The sequence below is a fragment of the Oryctolagus cuniculus genome, chromosome 7 (assembly GCF_964237555.1).
Source record: "Oryctolagus cuniculus chromosome 7, mOryCun1.1, whole genome shotgun sequence".
Lineage (NCBI taxonomy): Eukaryota > Metazoa > Chordata > Mammalia > Lagomorpha > Leporidae > Oryctolagus > Oryctolagus cuniculus.
Window position 1 is genome coordinate 163,077,274 of NC_091438.1, and position 20,285 is coordinate 163,097,558.

General features: G+C 67.4%; 1 protein-coding gene across 7 annotated transcripts in view; it reads right to left on the bottom strand.

Annotated features, from left to right (window-relative positions):
* PRDM16 (PR/SET domain 16) overlaps nucleotides 1-20,285 on the bottom strand; it is a 249,413-nt gene that overhangs the window by 103,758 nt on the left and 125,370 nt on the right. The window lies entirely within an intron of this gene.

The window sequence follows — 20,285 nt, forward strand, 5'->3', positions numbered from 1 at the left end:
GGGCGAGGGCTGTGGGCAGCGGCCGGCTGCGGCTCCCGGGCGGAACCCCTCCGGCCGGCCTGGCTCCCACAGCCGCCTCGACCCCCGTGTACGTTCAAAGGGCCTGCAGAGCCCACAGGGCCCCCAAGCAAGGACGCGCCTGCGAAGGTCGGGGGGCCCTTGTGTTCCGGGCATCCTGGAGTGGGCTGCCTGGACTCCCTGCTGGACTGGCCCAGCTGGACCCAGCTGAGGCTCCGTGGAGGGGGAGGCAGAGGGGCCGGCGAGGGGAGAGCTCGGGCTGCTTTGCAAGCAGATGTAACGAGCCTGGGCCCGTCCACCTCCCTCCGAGACACACCTGCCCGGCGCGGCCGAGATCGGCTCTGGGCGCACTGGGAGAGCCTAGCAGGCCCCTGCCCCCGCCTGGCTCCCGCGTGGCCATCCGGTACCCGGCCGGGTCTCGGGCTCCCGGGCACCCCCAACACCATCGCTAAACCTCAAGCCCCGAGCACAGCCAAGACACTCCTGCCCGGGGCGAGGCCGCTGGGCCCACGGCGCCGGCACCCACACCCCGGCCGCCACTGCCCGCCAGAAATACAAAGGAGCAGAAGGAAATGGAACCGCAGCCACGCAGCGGCAGAATGAACCTGTTCTAATGGCTACCAAACTTGCAGAGTGTCAGTTAGAGTTACCGTGTGCGGAGTCTGTAATAACCACGCAGCTCGGAGAACAAGGCCTCGCTCCAGCAGGGGCCGACGTGACGGGGCCTGGAAGGCAGGTGCTACTGTAATTAGCTATTGTTTGACTATCAAAAGTCAGGGCTGATTAAAGCCACTAGGCACAAGTGCACTATTTTATTTCAAAGAATATTATGAACTGCACGCTGGGGCCCTTTCAGCACGGACCCCGTTCCCCAGCCGGCTGAGAGCCCATGCCAGCGGTGATCAGATGGGAAATCTGCATAAAGCTTCGGGCTTAATTCAAACAGAGACCTTTCATTAGAAACGCGCTACTCCGTGAAGCCTGGTCGCCAGCAAGGGAGAAAAATGTGACTTCTTAGGAGAAGTGAATGGCACCTCTTTAGTGATTAGCCCGGGATTAATGGGGCCCCCACTGCTCGGCCGGGGCCCGCGCACTGCTCACTCATTTAGGTGCCGTTCCAGACACGCGGGCGAGAGGGGCCTGCGTCTTGGCAGGCGAGGGTGGCCATTACGGTCAACCCCAAACACACCTTCTGGGAGCGAAGCTTTGCAAAGTGTCTCGCGTGAGCCCCCCACCCCGGGCCTTGCATTTAACGTGCGCAATTAGTTAAGATCCCGGATCCCGACTCAGTAATCAAAGGTGCACGCGGCTGCTTCACTCCCAGGGGCTCCCGGGGCCGCCCTCCCTCCACACCGAGTGTGCCTGCAGGGGCACCCGGGACACACACACATGTGTGCAGTGTGTACACGCATGCAACACTCGCCCAGACAGCCACACACACGTGCAAGTTCTCACACGCACACACACGCACTCATGTGCACACACACGTGCACACTCACGTGTACATGTTCACATGTCCACACACTCACACGTTCACATTCACACGCTCACATGTACACGCACGTGTCCGCACACTCACATGTACCCACACATACCACTCACAAGCACGAGCACACCCGTGCACCCCCCCCACACAGAGGCCCCGTGGGTGGGATCCCAGTGGCTGTGGGAGGGGTCTCCCCACAGCCCCTCGACGGAGCACAGAGCAGCCCTGTCCTTCAGGGTCCTGGGGGAGGCAGCCCCCACCCCCACAAAGAAGCCTCTCCTGGGGGGGGCGGCAGGAGCTGGGTTAGGTCTCGGCCCCCCTGTCCTGGGCTCCCTTCTGCTTCTGGGAGGGGGTTTCTGTGCCTTTGATTCCAGGAACACCCCCGCACATGCAGCCCAGGCTGGCCCCTCCCTCAGCAAAGCACCTTCTGGGGCCCCACCCCACTCCCAGGGCGGGCAGCGTCCACACGCAGGAGAGCCCAGAGGGCCCGCCCCCTCCTGGCCCCACCACCCTCGAGGGCCTGAGTGACGGCGCCCCAGCTCCTTGAGGGCAGGCACCCTCTCTGTCTCCGGCCCCTGGGAGAGCCGCCGTGGTCCCCTGCACCTGGCCTGCCCACTGACTCAGGACCCCCGGCTGCCTCACACTGCTCGACCCACTGCCCACCCCCACCATAGCCCGGGTGCCTGGGCCCCCGATGGAGCCCTGTGCTGCTTCCCCCCCGCCAGCCCTGGGCCCCCACGCCCTCCCTGGTAGCATGCAGGGGCCTCTCTTCTCCACCTCAGGGTCCTGCCTACACGCTCCCCTCCTGGTCACTATGCAGCCCCCTCAAGGGTCGCCCAATGCCCTCGACCTCTGTGGGCTCTGCTGCACCTGTTGTCCTGGCTGGACACCCGAGACGGCGAGGCCAGGGCCAGGCAGGGCCACGAGGGGCACAGGGGTGTGGCTGTGGTAGAGGCACAGCTCTAGGGGGTGTGGCCACAGCCTGCCCGGGGAAGGCCCTTTGGGCCTTGCGTCTGGACTCTGCTGACCACAGGGTCCCCCGGGCAGCGGCAGCTCCAGCCCCGGCCCCTGGCGCAGCTCTGCAGACCCCTCCCAGGAAGCCCAGAGGACCGTCTGTGACCTGCAAATCCGGCCCCTCTGTCCCCTTCATCGTCACAAGGAGAGGGGAGGGCCATCCTGGGCTGGGGACAGACAAGGGCGCACGGGGCAGCAGCAGGGTGGACCCCAGGCCTGGAGGCAGGGTTAAGGGTTGTCCTAAAATCCGCATGTGAGCCCCCACCCGGGGAGCAGAGCCCAGGAGGGGGAGCCGGCCCCTGAGCGTCCGGTCAAGGCTGGAGCTGCAGGCATTGTGGCCAGAAGGCCTCTGCCCAGCCTGGCCTCAGAGCGAGCACCCAGGCCCGGCCGTGAGGTGACCACACGGTGCACGGGGTTCCCGCCGTGCCCGTGCCCGTCGCGTGCAGGGCACTGCAATGCAAGGGGAGCCCAGGACCCGCCGCGGGGGCACGCACGCCTCCTTAATCTGCCCCAGTTCCCCTGAGTCCCGAGCACTTCCTGGCCACAGGCTACCTCCGGAAGCTTCTGGAAACTGCTGGAAGCTGCCACCCATGAAGACAGCGCTCAGGCCTGGGCAGCCCTGAGGCAGCCGACAGGAGCCTCTGGGGCCAGGGGTTTGGGCAAGGCCACTCCCCCTGCAGGGGCGGCAGGGGAGGGGTGGGGAGGTGGGGGCCTGAGCTTGGGACTCGGCCTGGGCGGCTGCCTCCCCACACCCGAGGTCACAGCGGGGTGGCCTGGGCCTCGGCGGCAGGGACTTGTCCTGCCTTCCCTGTTCCCCCTCGGCTGGCCTTGCCCAAGATGGACAGCCCCCACTCCCCGGGACCACTCCACGGCCTGGCCTCGGGGTCCAGCTTGGTCACTGGGTCCCCTGGGCAGTTCACACGCAACCGTGGCCCATGGGGTGAGCTCTCAGGGGTGACTTTTGGCTCTCGCTCTGGGGTGAGGCTGGACGCAGCCTCGCCCGTGCCTGCCCTCAGCGGCTGCCCGTGGTCAGGAGGCCCCAGGACTATGCTAGCTGCCGTCCACCTTCCCAGGGCGCCTGGCTGAGCGGCTCTGAGCCAGCTCTGGTTTGCTGGGGGAAGCAGCCTCCTCCCTCTGGGGGCGCGCGGCCCTTCCTGGGGTCTCCATGCCCCCTGGAGCGGCCCCAGGCCCCGTACCGGGTTCTGCCTGCACTTGCTCCAGCCTCAGCTCCCATGCCCGGGCGGAGCAGACCCCAAGGCCAGCCTCAGGCCTCCTGCAGCCCTGTCCCGTGCCAGGGCCCCTGTGCCTTGCCCCACAGCCTCTGAAGCCCCCTCCTCAGACCTGTAGCCACCCCTGCCTTCTGTCCCCACCAGAGTGAGGCACACCCCAGAGACACTGACTGCGGGATCCGGCCGTCGCACGGCAGGTGGGGACCTCCGAAGTCCCCCAGCCCCAGTCTCTCGGAGCCGGAAGCTCAGGGCCTCTGCACCCACCCCTCTCCAGGCAGGGCCGGAGGGGAACGCCATCTGTCAGCCTGAGCCTGCTCAGGGCCCCGCCCAGGGGACGGCTCTCCCGGCTGGGGGACGGTCAGGCTGGTGGGGGCCCAGGGGTGCTGGAGTGGGGGCAGCTTTCACGGAGGGAATGGGGGTGCCGTGGAGTGGACGTGGGGAGTGAGAGGCCAGGCTTCCTTCACCTGCCGCAGGTGGCCGGGGCCTGCAGGCCTGCCCGCCTGGCTGGGCTGTCACCGCGAGCCACGTGCTCACCCTCCTCAGCCGGCCCTGGCCTCCTCTGCTAAGTGCGCGTGTTAATTATCTTGCCACCGCGGTAATTTCTCCCCGTGGTCCGTTAATTAAGGGGTCACAATCTCAGAGCATGTTTACCCAATACGCTTTCTTTTTTAATTATCCTAATTGCCTGGAGAGTGACAGAGACTCTGCCCTTCCCCGGTGGCTTAGCGGATGACAAACACACTCCACGCGCGCTGTCTGTGGCCGACATTGGCCGCAGGAGGCCAGTGCACTGCGTGTTCACACACGTGTGCACGCGTGAGCCACGGAAGGTTTGGGCATCACCATGTGCAGGCTCCCCAGGTCAGCCCCGAGCCAATGTCCAATGCCATTAGGGGCTCCAAGCTGGCCATGTGGCCCTCTGTCTCTGGGGGCTCCGGGAGTCCCACGTGGGTGGGCGGGGCTTGCGCCCTGACCTCTCCCAGTTCACAGAATGGGCCAGCCCCTCCCCACCACTTCTAAGCAACTCAGGGCACGGCACCAAGGGGCGTGGGCGTGCAGCCACAGAGCCCCTCGCCGCGGAATCCCACCCAACAACGATGAAGACAGGGCCCAAGCAGATGGCCAAGAACACAGACAGAGCCCGGCGACAGAGCCGCGGGCGGGAGCAGCCTCGGGGGACCTCAGCCTAGCAGTAGCAAGGCGCGGCCCCCCGGACAACTGACGGCTTATTCTGCAGCCACGGACAGGGACGAGACACGCAAGAGCACGGGGGCCTGGACAGCGTGGTGGCAGGCGGACACCTGACGTGACAAAGCCGCCAGGCGTGTGACTCACTGAGGTGACGCGTCCAGAGGAACAGAGCCAGCCAGGGCTGCTGCGGCTGGGAGAGGGGAAGATGATAGAATGTTCTGGAATAAGGTGAGGCGGTGGCTGGCACAGCCCCGGTGCAGAGGCCTCGTGGGAGGGGCGCTGGACGGAGAGCCTGCTCCGGCAGCAGGGCCCCGAGTGCTTTGCGCCCCTGCGCGGTTCTGCCGCCCTGCTTGTGGGATTCCCATCTGCTGAGGTCAGCAGCGGCGACACCCGGGAGAAGGTTCCGGCGCACGCTGGTTGTCCCGGCCACCTCTGGGGCGTCCCTGGCGTCCGGCTGTGCCGGGCAGGCCTGCCGGCTCCGCAGACATTTACGTCTCTTTAATAAAGATTAAGATGTCAGAGGGCCAGCGTTGCACAAAATCCCACTTTTATTAACTTCTCATTACCAGCAGCAGAGCCCCCGCTGGGACGCCTACAGCAGCCGGGGACTGGACAGGCGCTCAGGGCGCTGACGCGGAGCTGGTGAAGCGGGCGACCACGTGGCTCAGCTCCGGGATTGCAGAGAACACAGCTCTTGGTCCCGGAGCCTCCGTGGGCACCGACCACGGAGTGCCCAGTGCCGTGGGCTGCACCACCCTCCCAGCTGGGGTTCACCATAACCTCCCCACTAGTCACCGTCAGCTCCCATCCTGCCACTCCCAGGATGCACCCCCGACTTGGCCGTGATTTCAGGAGCCCCCGGTCCAGGAGGGACCTCCTTGGCTGGTTCACTCTCCAAGGTAACCTCAGACTTCACCCTGGACCTGAGCGGGGCGCTCACTGCACCTGCCTGCTCCTCACGGCGAAACGTCAGGCAGAATACGTCCCAGTGTCCCCTCTCTCTCCCCCCACCCCTGCCCTCCGGCAGGGCCTCTCCCCCAGCACCGTGGACCCCTCCCCTGTGAGGGGTCGGCCCAGGGGTGGCGTCCAGCAGCTGGGCGCCCTGCTGACCCAGCATCTGCTCGCTCTCTGGTCCAGCTCTCTGTCCCCTCCCCTCTGCAACCTGCTGGCCCTGTCCCTCACTCTGCCCCACTGGGAGGGACAGCTCTTGTCACAATGCCACAGACCCAAGCTCTGCTTCTGTGCCTCAGGCCCAGCCCTCGCGCCCCCCCCCCCCCGCCGGCCTTGGTGACCCCACACGCAGCCAGCTTTCTCTGCCCGCTGCTGCCCCCTAGGCCCCAGCGGACTCCAGCTTCCTTGGGTGGGCAGTGGTGGGACCCAGCCCCAGGACTTCCAGGGCTGGGACAGCTCCATCTGCATGGCCTGCTGGGGGTCCCAGGAGGAAGCTGTCCCAAAGCACCGGCTCCGTGTCCACCCACCCGGCCCACCCTCAGGCTCCCCAGCCCCCATACTGTCGGACCCCCAGGGCCCCCCGCCTCTCATACGCAGGTGGTACCTGACCCATGGTGGGCTGTTCCCAGGGCTGCCAGGCGGGGTCCAACCCTGTAACCACACGCCGCGCCCGGCCAGCCCTGCGGTGGGGCCAGTGCAGGGTCAGGGACACTCAGTGTGGTTAGCATTTGCCCGACCGGGCCCCTGGCGGGGGGAGGGACTTCAGGGCCGAGCTGCCCCTCCCCAAGGCGGCCCCAGTACACCTGTCTTCTTGGTCCCAGCCTGCACTCCCCACTGCCCGGGGACCCGCACCTCAGTCCCTCCCTGGGTGGCCCTGGCTCCCTGCGCTGTGAGGGCTCCCCCCGGGGCCTCAGATGTATTGTCCTTGCCCCTGCAGCCACTTCTCTGCCCCCTGCCCCTGCCAGTGGGGGGCCCTGTCCCATAGCCTGGCTCCGGGGCAGCTGCAGCTGGCCCCCCAGGCTTGTTCCTTCTGGGGGCTCCATCGGCATAGCTCCGTCCTCCAGGGTCGCAGCACAGGAGGTGGGGCCGGACTGTGTGCGGGGAACACATTCCTGCCCCCAACAGGTGGCCCCGTCTGGCCTGTGTCCTTGCTCTGCAGGAGGCCAGCGGCCCCTGCAGACTGGAGAATTCCAGACTAGACCTGATTTTCCCAGCCCTGGGGCAAGGCCAAGACAAATCCAGGGGGCCCCGAGAGAGACGGGGCTCAGAGCCCTCGGGGTGTCACTGTCGCCCCCAGAGTAGCCCGGCCCTGCCCCTGGGCATCCAGCATGGAGCTCAGGGCTGGGCTCCCAGGAGACGGTCATCTGTGGGCTGACCCCTTGGCCACGCCCATCTTGGCCAGGCCCCGCCTTCCCTGGAGCCTCCATCGCACCCCGAGTGAGGCTCCAGGGGGTCCCAGGGCTTCAGCGCCCCAGACGGCCCCGCGTGTGGCAGCACACCGCGGCCCGTCCCACGCCGTGTCCCGCGCCGTGTCCCACACTGTCCTGCTCATCACTGCCGGACTGGGCTTCCCTGTGGCTCCGCTCCAAGCCCCCTGAGGACCCTGTTGGGGGCACGGCCACCTGCTTCACTGTCCAGCTTAGAGGGCAGGGGTGGCCAGGAGCAGCCTGTGTCCCGGGGGGAGGAAAGTGGGGCCCTGGGGACCCCCGTGTGGGGCTGAGACGCCGCTGGTTCTGGGATCCCTCGGAGCCTCGCACCTGCTGGACTGTGGCTCCTTTGCTCGGACTCCTGCCCACCTACACGCGGGGTGCCACTCCCACCCCCGGCACGGGTCAGCCCACGGCAGCCCCCATCACACCGCTTGAGAGCACGGGGCTGGAGCACAGCTGTGTGGCGCTGGGCAGGTCCCTCCAACGCCACTCTCCAGCCTGCGGGCGAGGCCGGCCCCGAGGAGCAGGGGGCAGCAGGGCGTCTGGCTGGGCAGGGCCGCCGGCAGGGCCTGTTTCCTGGGGGTGGCGGGGAGGGACCCTGGCCGCTGTGTAAATACACTTGTCAGGGGCCCCTGCGCTCCCCGGCCCGGGCTCTGCAAACCCGTGATGAATTGGCCGGCTTATCGGAGGGGCCCCGGTTCTGCAGAGACGTTTCCATGCATTGTGGGGCTGCGTGGAGACCAAGTCAGGCACAAAGGAACTCGAGTGTTTGAAATACAAAAACATTTTGACCCCACTACCTCATTTTTCAAAGGGAAAAAGTAATTCACGGCTCACAATCCACTCGCTATCTCGCAGGAAGTCCTGTATTTCTTGTTAGCTCCCCAGGCCTGCTCTCTGGGTGAGAGGTCGCCTCGGAGGGCCAGCGTGGGGGGAGGGGCTCGGGCTTTCTTCCCGCCTCTTCCTGCTGCTTCTGCTCTGGGACGGCCGGGGGCCACAGCACCACTCGCCCCGCCCGCACCCCCAGCCCGGGCCTGGGTAGGTGCGGAGGGTCTGCCTGTGTTGCCAGGTCAGAAGCCACGGCCTGAGAAGGCAGCTCTTTGTCCCGGGTCACTCGGCTGCAAGGGAGCCGCAGCTGGGCTCCTGGGGCCGTCCTATCCCTGTGGGGGAGTCCTCTCCCGGGAGCCTCGGCTCACCCAGTCAGAACCGCCACTGATGGGGCCCATCACCACCACCACCGGCACCGTCATCACGTCACCACGACCACCATCACCATCCTCACCACCACCACCATCATCACCATCATCACCATCATCACCACCACCATCATCATCATCATCATCATCACCACCGTCATCACCATCATCACCACCATCATCACCATCCTCACCACCACCACCACCATCACCACCACCACCACCATCATCACCATCCTCACCACCACCACCACCATCACCACCACCACCACCATCATCACCATCATCACCACCATCATCACCACCACCACCATCACCATCACCATCCTCACCACCACCACCATCATCACCATCACCACCATCACCACCTTCATCACCACCATCATCACCATCCTCACCACCACCACCACCATCACCACCATCACCATCACCACCGTCACTGTCATTGACATCACCACGACCACCATCACCACCATCATCATCACCATCACCACCATCATCACCACCATCATCACCATCACCACGACCACCATCATCACCATCACCATCACCACCACCATCATCACCATCACCACCATCATCATCATCACCATCACCACCATCATCACCATCACCACCACCATCATCACCATCACCACGACCACCACCACCACCATCACCATCCCCCCCGCTGAACCAGCACTTGGCGCAAACCGAGGAGGACAGCAGGTGGAGCACTCAGGCCCCCTCCCTCGGACCTCGTCCCAGGGGCACACGCTTCCTGTCTGGACACACGGAACCCGATGGCCAGCGAGTGATGGCCCCGCGGTGCAGTCTCTCTGGAATCAGCCTCCCTCTGTGGGGGCCCAGGCTGTCACTTGTCCCTGCCCGAGTGACCTCGGTCGGCAAGGACGGTCGCCTGTCTGATCCCAGGTTTTCTCGCCAATATTCAAACGCGTGAGTGGCAGCTGCCTCCTAGGGTTCTGGGAGGCCCCGAAGCTCCCCAGGTGGTCACCGCCACCACTGTGGGCACTCAGGTGTGGCCTTTGCTGCCGGGCACAGCCTCGCAGGAGGCCAGCAGGGCCCTCCCCTGCAGGACCGTGGCACCTGCTGCGAGCCCCTCCCCGACCTTCGAGGGCGCCCTGCCCCCGCCCGGCTCCCCTGAGGTCTGACTCCACATCTGTCCCCCGACGCAGGGTCCCCGGGACTCCTGCCTCGCATTTCTTGTTTAAAACAGGAACACAAGGGGAGGACACCGGTTCAGAATTCCTCCTCTCCGATTCGTTTTTGCAGCTCTCTGGGGCGCCCACGCTTCCGGTTCTCTTCCGATAATTCTCCGCCCGCTCGGGCTTGTGAGGCAGGAAGGCACCTGCGTCGGGGCGGCCAGCAGGTGAAGGCTGGGCCAGCGCCCCCTCGGCCCTTCCCTCTCCCCACCCGCGCCGGTCCTGGCGGACACCACTCCGGGCTCTGGTTGGGCCGCCGTCCCCAGCCCCGGCCATGCACCTTGCCATGGCGAGAGCGCCAAGCCCTGGCACCCGTCAGAAGTCGCAGGGGCAAAGCTCCCACGTGAAGCCACGACGTTTGCTAACTGGGCGAGAAGGAGCCGTTTGCCGGTGCAGGCCTGGCTGACGGGAGCCGGTGTCGGGGAAATGGACCCTCTTACGTACACAGAGGCCATGGGGGGAATTATTCAAAGAAGGAACTATCGTTAAACAAGACCGAGCGCTCACACTGAACCCATGGAGTAAGAAGCCCAGCGCTTCCGGCCAAAGTCGACCTGCTATGCTCAGTCTCCCCGGGGCAGGGCAGCCGAGGAGGAGGAACCACACGGCCAAGGGATGCCACGGCCACGGCCACGGCGGCACGACGGGGCCACCAACGGTGCAGGAGGATCTTGGAGTCTCGGCCCTCCCCGGCTACGGGGAGAAGCTGACACCCAGGGGCCACAGCTCCTCCCCGCGTGGGTGCCGGGTGCAGGCGGGAGTGGCGATGCGCGCTCTGCTGTGCGGGACACAGCCCAGGAGTTCCTGAGCCCATGGGTCCGGGTGAGCCAGGCTGCGCCGTGGTAACCGCCTCCTACGTCCGGTGCTCCACAGGGGAAGGGACCCTTCGTGCCAGGAAGCCGGGCCTCGCTCAGCAGGCGGCTCTGCACGGCAAGCCCCCCGCTCTCTCCAGAACCCGCCGGCTCCAGGGTCCGAGGGCGCAGAGCCCGGGCGCCGATGACCCACTGACCAGACAGCGCCACCCGCCTTGTTCCTGGGAAGCAGCCGGTCAGAAACTCGGTCAGCCACACCCACGCGCCCACAGCGAGCCAGGCCGGCAGCCCTGGACACGACAGCTCTGCGGGGAATCGGGAGGAAGCTCAGTCCCTAACACAGCCCGGAGAGACAGCGCCTGTCTCAGGGAAGCTGTTACGTCACCAGCAGTGACATCATCATTTTTGTACTTTTCTTTCCAGCTTTTCCACAGACGTGTGTCCTCGCGGGCGTGCGTCACGTGTGCAGGGCTGTGTGTCACGTGCCACCTTTTGACAACCCCTTTCAATCACCCTTGTATTGTTTAGAGCACTTTCAGGTTTGCAGGGCAGACGCGTTCCGAAGAGCGGGGCCTCCGCGGGACACACTGGTCTCGGTGGGTGGGCACCACGGGCGGACGCACTGGTCGCACAGAGGCAGCACTACTGACAGGCGCACTGCTTGCACTGGGTGGGCACCAGATGGACACACTGGTCGCAGTGGGTGGGCACCACTGTCACTGCTGCTCCCTCAGGTCCCTGGAGCTCGGCCTAGGGCTCCGGTCCGCGCCCACCACGGCAGCGTCTCTGCCCACAGAATCCGCCCGGCTCCCCCCACCCCGGGCAGCCCCGACCGCCTCGCCCTTGCCCTCGCCCTCGCTCTCGCCTCGTCCGCCCGGATCGCAAGCGGATCGCAAGCCTGTGTGGCCTCCCTCCTCTCGTGCACGCTGGGCTTTACCTCAGCGCCGCTGTTGTAGGCACGGGGCTGGCTCGGTTTACCCTGCCCCAGCCTGGGTGCCCTGATCAAACGTCAGTCACTGCCAGCAGTGGGCGGGGCTTCCCCGCAGCCCCAGGGAGCGCCCGTCTCTTCCCGCAGCTCCAGAGTGAAGATGGGGGCCACCTTCCAAGGAAGACAAGGTCGTCCTCCAAGGGTGAGGTCTACCCAGAGGCCCCCCGATGCTGGCGGGAGCAGGGCGAGCCCAGCTGGAGGCCCCGCGTGGTCGGCAGGGGAGGGGCTGTGAGCCGCAGTCGCCCACAGTCTGCTCTGTGCCCAGAGTCCCTTGCCCTGCCCTCGGCCTCCGTCCACCAACGCACCTGAGCCATCATCAGGACCGCAGCTCGTGACCTGGCGGCAAGCAGCTTACGCCTAAATGCCACCGCCTCCAGGAAGCCTGCCACAGTGGACAGCTGCTGACAGCCCCGCCCCTCCCGGCAGTTGGCAAAGTGCATCCTGGGATGCTGGTGGATCTGCACCCTTGTCCTGGGCCGGGCTGCCTCACGTCACTGGCCACTCCCCTCCCCAAGCCCGGGCCGGCACCCTCTGGCAGCAGGCGGCTTCTTGGCTAGGGTGGGGACACCCAGTTCCAGCCTCTGTCAGAGGACTTTCACCAACCCTGAGCCGCCCCAGAGCAGCCGCTGCTCCCTTGTTAGCGTGCCTGGCTCGAGCAGGCCTGGCCCTGGGCGGCCCTGGCCACGAGGCTCTCACAGGGGACAACAGGACCTGAGAGCCGGTCCCTCGAGGCCCGGGATGCTCAACCTGCCCCGGGGTGGGGGGAGGTGAGCTCCACTCCCTTTGGGGTCTCCCTTAGAGGCGCCTTTAGGAGAGGGGGCTTGGGGTGGTGGCCACGGCGCGATGCTGTGGAAAGCAAGTGACCGGGCCATAGGAGGGGCCCCCCAAGGGTCGGCGCTGCCCACTCCCACGTGCCTGACCCGCACACCTGCGTGGTAACACAGGGCGGCCACAGCAGCAGGTGTTCTGGGAGGCGTGAGCTCTGCCTGGGCCCCTTTGAAAGCTGAGGCTGGGCGGGGGCACCGGCGTGGCCAGGCGTGGTTGTGTGTTTCGAGAGAGGAGGCTGAACAGCAGTCCAAGTGGGCATCTCCCGACAGCGCGGGTTAAAGCCCGGGGCGAGGCTCCGGCCGCTGCCATCCGGCTCCCATGACGGCGGTGCTGGTGACATGGCCGAGAGATCGCGCTTCAGAACCAGGCACCGGCAGCGGTGTCTCCAGCAAGATGTGGGGCCCCGGCCCCAGGCCGCCGGGGAGGCCAGATTCTTGGCCAGCCAAGGGTGGGCAGCCCAGGGCTGGGGTCTGTGAACTCTAGGTCTGCCACGGACACTGGAGGGCTGGACACTCCCCCCCTCCCGTGCCGGCCACTGCCCCGAGGGCCTGTTTGGTCCCCTGGGTCCCTCGGGGCAAGCAGCAGCCATAGCCCTGGGCAGCGGCTTCAGAGGCCCCCGCGCCCCGGCCATGCCCGGCGAGAGACTGCAACCAGACGGCGGAACCGCGGAGTTCACGGCCACACTGTCAGGGCTGGGCTAGGCTGGGCCGGGCAGGGCCTGGCTCGCCAGCCCCCGTGTGAGACCCTGAACCTCTGCTTCCGCCAACCCTCCGGCTCTCGCCTCTGCCTGCCTTCTCCAGGGAGGGGCTCCCAGAAGTTTCTCAAGCGGCGCTTCAGGGTGGGAAGGAGGCCTGTGCTCACCTGTTGTCACTCCCAGGAAGGGACACGAACCCTGTGTGTCCCCGCCCTGGCCAGCCGGGCCACTCAGCGGGCAGGGATCGATCCCTGGGCAGGAAGTTCATCGGCTGCGGCTCACGCCCTGAGCTGTCCACGGGACCCTGAGCTCGGGGCAGGGGCAGCTAAGGGGAGGCAGCTCAGCTTCCAGGGTCGGGAGGCCCAGAGGGTCACATTTGTAAAGTTGTCACCCGGCCTAGAGCGGCCCCTAACGGGCCATCACTCACCCTTATCAGCGCGGCTAGGGGCGGAGGTGTCACTGCCCCGCCCCCGGTGACTGCAGGTGGGGAGCGGTCAGAGTCCACCTGGGGCTGGGGCTGCCGAGCTGGAGGCCCCTCCCTCGCCCGATTGCCGTCCCGGGCACAGAAGCCGAGCTCCCCAGATAAGCGCCCCGGCTGTGAGACGCAGGTCCTCGGGCCTCCATCCCCGGGAAGGGGGCCCAGGAGCCGGAACGCGGAGCGGGCGGGGGTGGGGCAGCCCCGGACCGACTTTCTGCCGTCTGGGCCACCTCACACCTCCGCACTTCGCAGGCTTTGATTCAGCAAAATCAAGGATGCGAACTTCTTAGGAGTACTTAGTTTCCATGGCAACCGAGGCTGACCTCCACATTCCTGTTCTCCGAGGGACTGACTTTGCTATATGTTCATTCACTGAATTAATGGACTCCCCGTTCTTCTATCAGCGACCCCGAACAATGGCGCGGGAGACGCGTCTCCTCGGAGGGCTTTCAGCCCGGCACAGCCTTTTGTCTGCAGCTTTACTGCACGGAGCCCAGCTATTCAGCCCGAGATTATCAAAATCAACTCGGGCCGTCTCCAGGGCAGCTAAACACACTTTGATTTCATAAAGACATAACTGATCCCACATGCAAATTAATAATTTTGATTGCAGGGTTCTGACGGGGTAGGGACTTTATATATATATATAAAAAAAAAACAAAACAGTGCACGCGTAGGTGAGCCGCGGTTGGGCTGCAGGGCTGTGCTGGCCGGCCGGAGCGGAGCCGACGGCCCAGGACGGGGTTCCTGCCGCTCCGGGGACCCGGCGGAAACCCAGCCGCGGCTGCAGGACCCCCTCGTCCCGGTGAGGCCCGGCCGAGCTCGGTGCTCACGCTTCGGCACTGCGTCCCCGAGCCCCGGGGTCTGTGCGTCTCCAGCCACATCCCCACCTGCTCCCTCCACAGAAAACACCTGCGATGAACCCCAAACCAACACGTGCCCTGGGCCCGGGTGCTGAGCTGACACCGCTGGGCCGTGCAGGCGGCCTCCGCCGTCACCGCTGTGGGACTCCTGGGGTGTGTGACTTGGCTCTCCCTAGCTGCAGGGCTGCCCCTCCCTGGGTCCTCAGCTCGCCGCGGGAGGCCCCGGCGCTTCTGTCACCAGAGGCATGTCGCTCCGGCCAGACCTGCAGCACAGCCCAGCAGGACAGGCCACAGTCCTAACACCCACATAATCACTCCACAGATGATCACCATTATCAATCCACGCCCCTGTCTGGACAACGGGAAGCCGGGCTCTGCGGCTTCCGTGACCTGTAGCATTTCGCACGTGGTAATAACGGGGAGAGATTTATGGGCCCCTTCCCTCTGCCGGCCCTGCGACTTGATTAGCTCTATTTATTTTTGGCTCGGCGCTAAGCCTCTGCCCTTGCGACCCCTCGCCCGGGGCTGGCTGGCGTGGCTGCGTCTCCCCGAGTCTCCGTCCCACAGATGCAATTTCCCGATTTATTTATCTTGGGGATGGGGAGGGAGGGAGGGAGGGGGAAGAGGAGAGAAAATAAAAACCAGGAGAGAAAACGGTCACTTCCTTCTGTCTGCGCCCCCGTGGCAGGTGCCTGGCGTCAGCACCTGCTTCCCTCTGAGAGGGAAACGGGCTCAGGTGACAAAGGAGCGGCCGGGCAGTGTTTCCCCTGCTCCCATCACCAAAGAGATTGGATCAAAATTCCTCGGGCTGATACCATCTCCCCCGTGGACTGCACTCTTGTTAACGGATAAATCCAAGCCCTCCAGAAAGGCAAAGAATAAATTTAAGCCTTTTGCCAAATGTCTATCCTATTGGATTTTGATAAGACGGCCATTGAGCCTTGATAATGTCTCCCATCCATTTTCCGCGCGCCCTTAACACGGCTCTTTATGCGTCCCCAAAGCCTCTTCCCCCGGCCTTTTTATTACGGGCTCTGGCGCGCTCTCCAGGGAGCCGCGCGCCCGGTGATGGATGGACACACGCTCGATTATCTCCCGCGGATGCCGGCTCGCAGGGACCCAGCTTCCCCTCTAAGTAAACGGAGACTAAATAGAGTCGCGCGGGGCGTTCCCAGCCCCTCCACCCACCCCGCCACCGCCCAAGCCACTTGCGGAGATGCGCCCTGGGCGCACCGAGAAAGGACGGAGGTTGCAGGCGCAGCACCAGCCGCCTGCAGAGCCGGCTTGGGCCGGGCTGGGGACTGGGGAGGGGGACGTGGGGCAGGGGAGGGAGGGTGTGGGATGACAGGGTACTCTGGGCCAGGCAGAGGTTCCGCCCCTTCCAGGCAGGGTCAAGTCCGGGGTCAAGTTGGGGCCAGGTGCAGTGCAGCCTTTGCCGAGGCAGCTTCGGTGCTGCGCCGGCCCCAGTGCACCCGGTTCGAATCCGCCCTCCAGCAGCTGTCTCCTGTGTGTCCCCGCCCCGGCCAGCCGGGGGCCGCTCAGCGGGCAGGGGATCAATCCCTGGGCAGGAAGTTCATCAGCTACCGCTCCCGGTCTGAGCTGGGGCGACTGCCCCCAAGTGACCGCCGCTGCTGGTGCCCCTGTGAACCCACACACAGCCCGAGCCAATGGTCAGTGTGTCAGGTCGGCGCACATTTCCCTACAGAGAGCAGGGCAGGGAACAGAATCCTGCAGGAAACGGCCAAGGAGGGCTCAGGGACCCCAGCACCAGCCCGGCCGCCGCGATGCTTCCCGCCGCGTGCCTGCCTTTGGGGACAAAACCACAAAACTGCTCCTTCCCGTGCCAGGGAGTCTGCCTGAACGACCTAGCAGACGCTGTGATCCGCTCTGTCCACGGCTGTCCCCCGGCCGGAGCTGCAATTCCAAGGCGGGTGACACCGGAGGCCCGGCCCCTCGCCCCTCGGCGCTCGCCCGCGGTCGGCTGCAGCCTGGGGACTCCGCCCCCACCCCCCGACCAGGTTTAGGTTTGGGACTTCTTCTTGTTCTGTTTTGAGGGCCACGGAGACAGATCAGAGGGAGATCGCCCACCTGCTGGTTCACTCCCCAAATGCCTGCAACAGCAGGGCTGGGTCGGGATGGAAGCCAGGAGCCGGGAGCAGGATTCACGCGGGCAGGACCCAGGTACCTGAGCCACCTCTGCTGCCTCCCAAGGAAGCTGGCGTCAGGAGCTGGAGCCAGGGGTTGACCAGGTACCCGGATGCGGGATGCTGGCAAGTTAACAGCTGGGCTGACCTTGGACAAACCCTAGAGCCCCCCAAGGCAGGTCACGTCCAGGTTCGGGGGGAGCCTGGAAAGACCCCCCCCCCACATGGACCCTGAGGGCCCCTGGGCAGCTCTGTGCCTTCCTTTCCTGGGGCCAGTAGGGCAGTGGGAGGGAGGGAGGAGGCGGGTGGGGTCCGGCTGCCTGTCCCCTCCCTGGCACCGGACACCTGGCTGCCGTGGGGCCCGGCCTCCTGGCTCTGCTCTGGTTCTGTTGCAGGCAGAACACAGACCCCTCTGCCTGACCCGGCACTGCCCACGGCCACACAGGGGCAGCTGCAGGGGTCCCCAGCACCGCGTGTCCACCTGTGAGCACCCCCAGGTGACAAGAGTGCCGGTCAGAGGCGTGAGCGGTGGCCGCCCTCGCTGCCCTGTCTTACTCAGCATTTGCCCCCTCATGGCCCTTCAGACGTAGACTTCTGACCCCTGCCTGACCTTTGTGTGGGCTGGACACCCTGCCCTTCCCAGCAGGCACTCCCCACCTTCTAACCTCCCACCGAGCCGCCTCCACGGCCCAGGCCCATCTCCATCGTGGGAAGGAAAGACTTCCCACGTCTGCGAGTTTTCAGCTTGGAGGTGGCGTGGGGCGCAGAAAAGCCTGCACCTTGAGGAAAACACGGACTCACTCAAGGGGGCAGAGAAACACGAAAGAATTCCCTGGGAACCGGCAAGGGGGCAGGGAGGGGGCCTGGGCTGCCTGGGGCCAGTCGGCACTGACCCCATCCCCAGGCAGGAGTCCCAGGGGGCCAGACGCAGACAGGAGTGACCGGGAGGAACCAATTCACTGGGTGGCCATGGTCCCTGCCGGGGGTCACGAGGTGGGGCCGACGACGTCTCGCACAGCAACAGCTTCCCCCGAATCAGCCTGAAGGCAAGGGTCAGGCCCCGTCCCCCGCACAGCCCTGCCCAGGCCAGGCCCCCATCCCCCCGCACAGCCCTGCCCAGGCCAGGCCCCGTCCCCCGCACAGCCCTGCCCAGGCCAGGCCCCCGTCCCCCGTGCACAGCCCTGCCCAGGCCAGGCCCCCGTCCCCCGTGCACAGCCCTGCCCAGGCCAGGCCCCGTCCCCCGCACAGCCCTGCCCAGGCCAGGCCCCCATCCCCCCGCACAGCCCTGCCCAGGCCAGGCCCCCATCCCCCCGCACAGCCCTGCCCAGGCCAGGCCCCCGTCCCCCGTGCACAGCCCTGCCCAGGCCAGGCCCCCGTCCCCCACGCACAGCCCTGCCCAGGCCAGGCCCCCGTCCCCCGCGCACAGCCCTGCCTGTGTCAGGCCGCCGTCCCCCGCGCACAGCCCTGCCCAGGCCAGGCTCCCGTCCCCCACGCACAGCCCTGCCCAGGCCAGGCCCCCGTCCCCCGCGCACAGCCCTGCCCAGGCCAGGCCCTGTCCCCCGCGCACAGCCCTGCCCAGGCCAGGCCCTGTCCCCCGCACAGCCCTGCCCAGGCCAGGCCCCCGTCCCCCACGCACAGCCCTGCCCAGGCCAGGCTCCCGTCCCCCACGCACAGCCCTGCCCAGGCCAGGCCCCCATCCCCCGCGCACAGCCCTGCCCAGGCCAGGCCCCGTCCCCCGCACAGCCCTGCCCAGGCCAGGCCCCCGTCCCCCGCGCACAGCCCTGCCCGTGTCAGGCTCCCGTCCCCCCGCACAGCCCTGCCCAGGCCAGGCCCCCGTCCCCCCCACACAGCCCTGCCCAGGCCAGGCCCCCGTCCCCCCCACACAGCCCTGCCCAGGCCAGGCCCCCATCCCCCGCGCACAGCCCTGCCTGTGTCAGGCCGCCGTCCCCCGCGCACAGCCCTGCCCAGGCCAGGCTCCCGTCCCCCACGCACAGCCCTGCCCAGGCCAGGCCCCCGTCCCCCGCGCACAGCCCTGCCCAGGCCAGGCCACCGTCCCCCGCGCACAGCCCTGCCCCGGCCAGGCCCCCGTCCCCCGTGCACAGCCCTGCCCAGGCCAGGCCCCCGTCCCCCGTGCACAGCCCTGCCCAGGCCAGGCCCCCGTCCCCCACGCACAGCCCTGCCCAGGCCAGGCCCCCGTCCCCCACGCACAGCCCTGCCCAGGCCAGGCCCCCGTCCCCCCCACACAGCCCTGCCCAGGCCAGGCCCCCGTCCCCCGCGCACAGCCCTGCCCCGGCCAGGCCCCCGTCCCTGCAGAAAGCCCTGACAGCCCTGCCCAGGCCAGGCCCCCGTCCCCCGTGCACAGCCCTGCCCAGGCCAGGCCCCCATCCCCCGCGCACAGCCCTGCCTGTGTCAGGCCCCCGTCCCCCGCGCACAGCCCTGCCCAGGCCAGGCCCCTGTCCCCCATGCACAGCCCTGCCCAGGCCAGGCCCCCATCCCCCGCGCACAGCCCTGCCCAGGCCAGGCCCCCGTCCCCCGCGCACAGCCCTGCCCAGGCCAGGCCCCCGTCCCCCGCGCACAGCCCTGCCCAGGCCAGGCCCCCGTCCCTGCAGAAAGCCCTGACAGCCCTGCCCAGGCCAGGCCCCTGTCCCCCCGCACAGCCCTGCCCGTGTCAGGCCCCCATCCCCCGCGCACAGCCCTGCCCCGGCCAGGCCCCCGTCCCCCGCGCACAGCCCTGCCCAGGCCAGGCCCCCGTCCCCCGCGCACAGCCCTGCCCAGGCCAGCCCCCCGTCCCTGCAGAGAGCCCTGACAGCCCTGCCCAGGCCAGGCCCCCGTCCCCCATGCACAGCCCTGCCCAGGCCAGGCCCCCGTCCCCCGCGCACAGCCCTGCCCAGGCCAGGCCCCCGTCCCCCATGCACAGCCCTGCCCAGGCCAGGCCCCCGTCCCCCGCGCACAGCCCTGCCTGTGTCAGGCCCCCGTCCCCCACGCACAGCCCTGCCCAGGCCAGGCCCCCGTCCCCCGCGCACAGTCCTGCCTGTGTCAGGCCCCCGTCCCCCACGCACAGCCCTGCCCAGGCCAGGCCCCCGTCCCCCGCGCACAGCCCTGCCCAGGCCAGGCCCCCGTCCCTGCAGAAAGCCCTGACAGCCCTGTCCAGGCCAGGCCCCTGTCCCCCACGCACAGCCCTGCCCGTGTCAGGCCCCCGTCCCCCGCGCACAGCCCTGCCCAGGCCAGGCCCCCATCCCCCGCGCACAGCCCTGCCCAGGCCAGGCCCCCGTCCCCCGCGCACAGCCCTGCCCAGGCCAGGCCCCCGTCCCTGCAGAAAGCCCTGACAGCCCTGCCCAGGCCAGGCTCCCGTCCCCCGCGCACAGCCCTGCCCAGGCCAGGCCCCCATCCCCCGCGCACAGCCCTGCCCAGGCCAGCCCCCCGTCCCCCCGCACAGCCCTGCCCAGGCCAGGCCCCCGTCCCTGCAGAGAGCCCTGACAGCCCTCGGCTCACCATGACCCAGATGCTTTTTCCTTTGAGGTGCGGAGCAGACGGAGCATCTGCAGAGACCCCGAGGTTCACCTCCCCGCCAGCCCCCACCCCCGCCCTAAAGCACAGCCGGGGCTGCTGGACAGGACCCCGAGGACGGCACTGGCTCATCACGCGGGGGCCAGTGGTGCCACCCGGCACCAGCGCCGGTGCTGGCAATTCACACGCAGTACAAGCTGAATCTACCTGTGAGCGGTCGAGAGATGGCTGTCTGGCCTGCACCGTGCACGCTG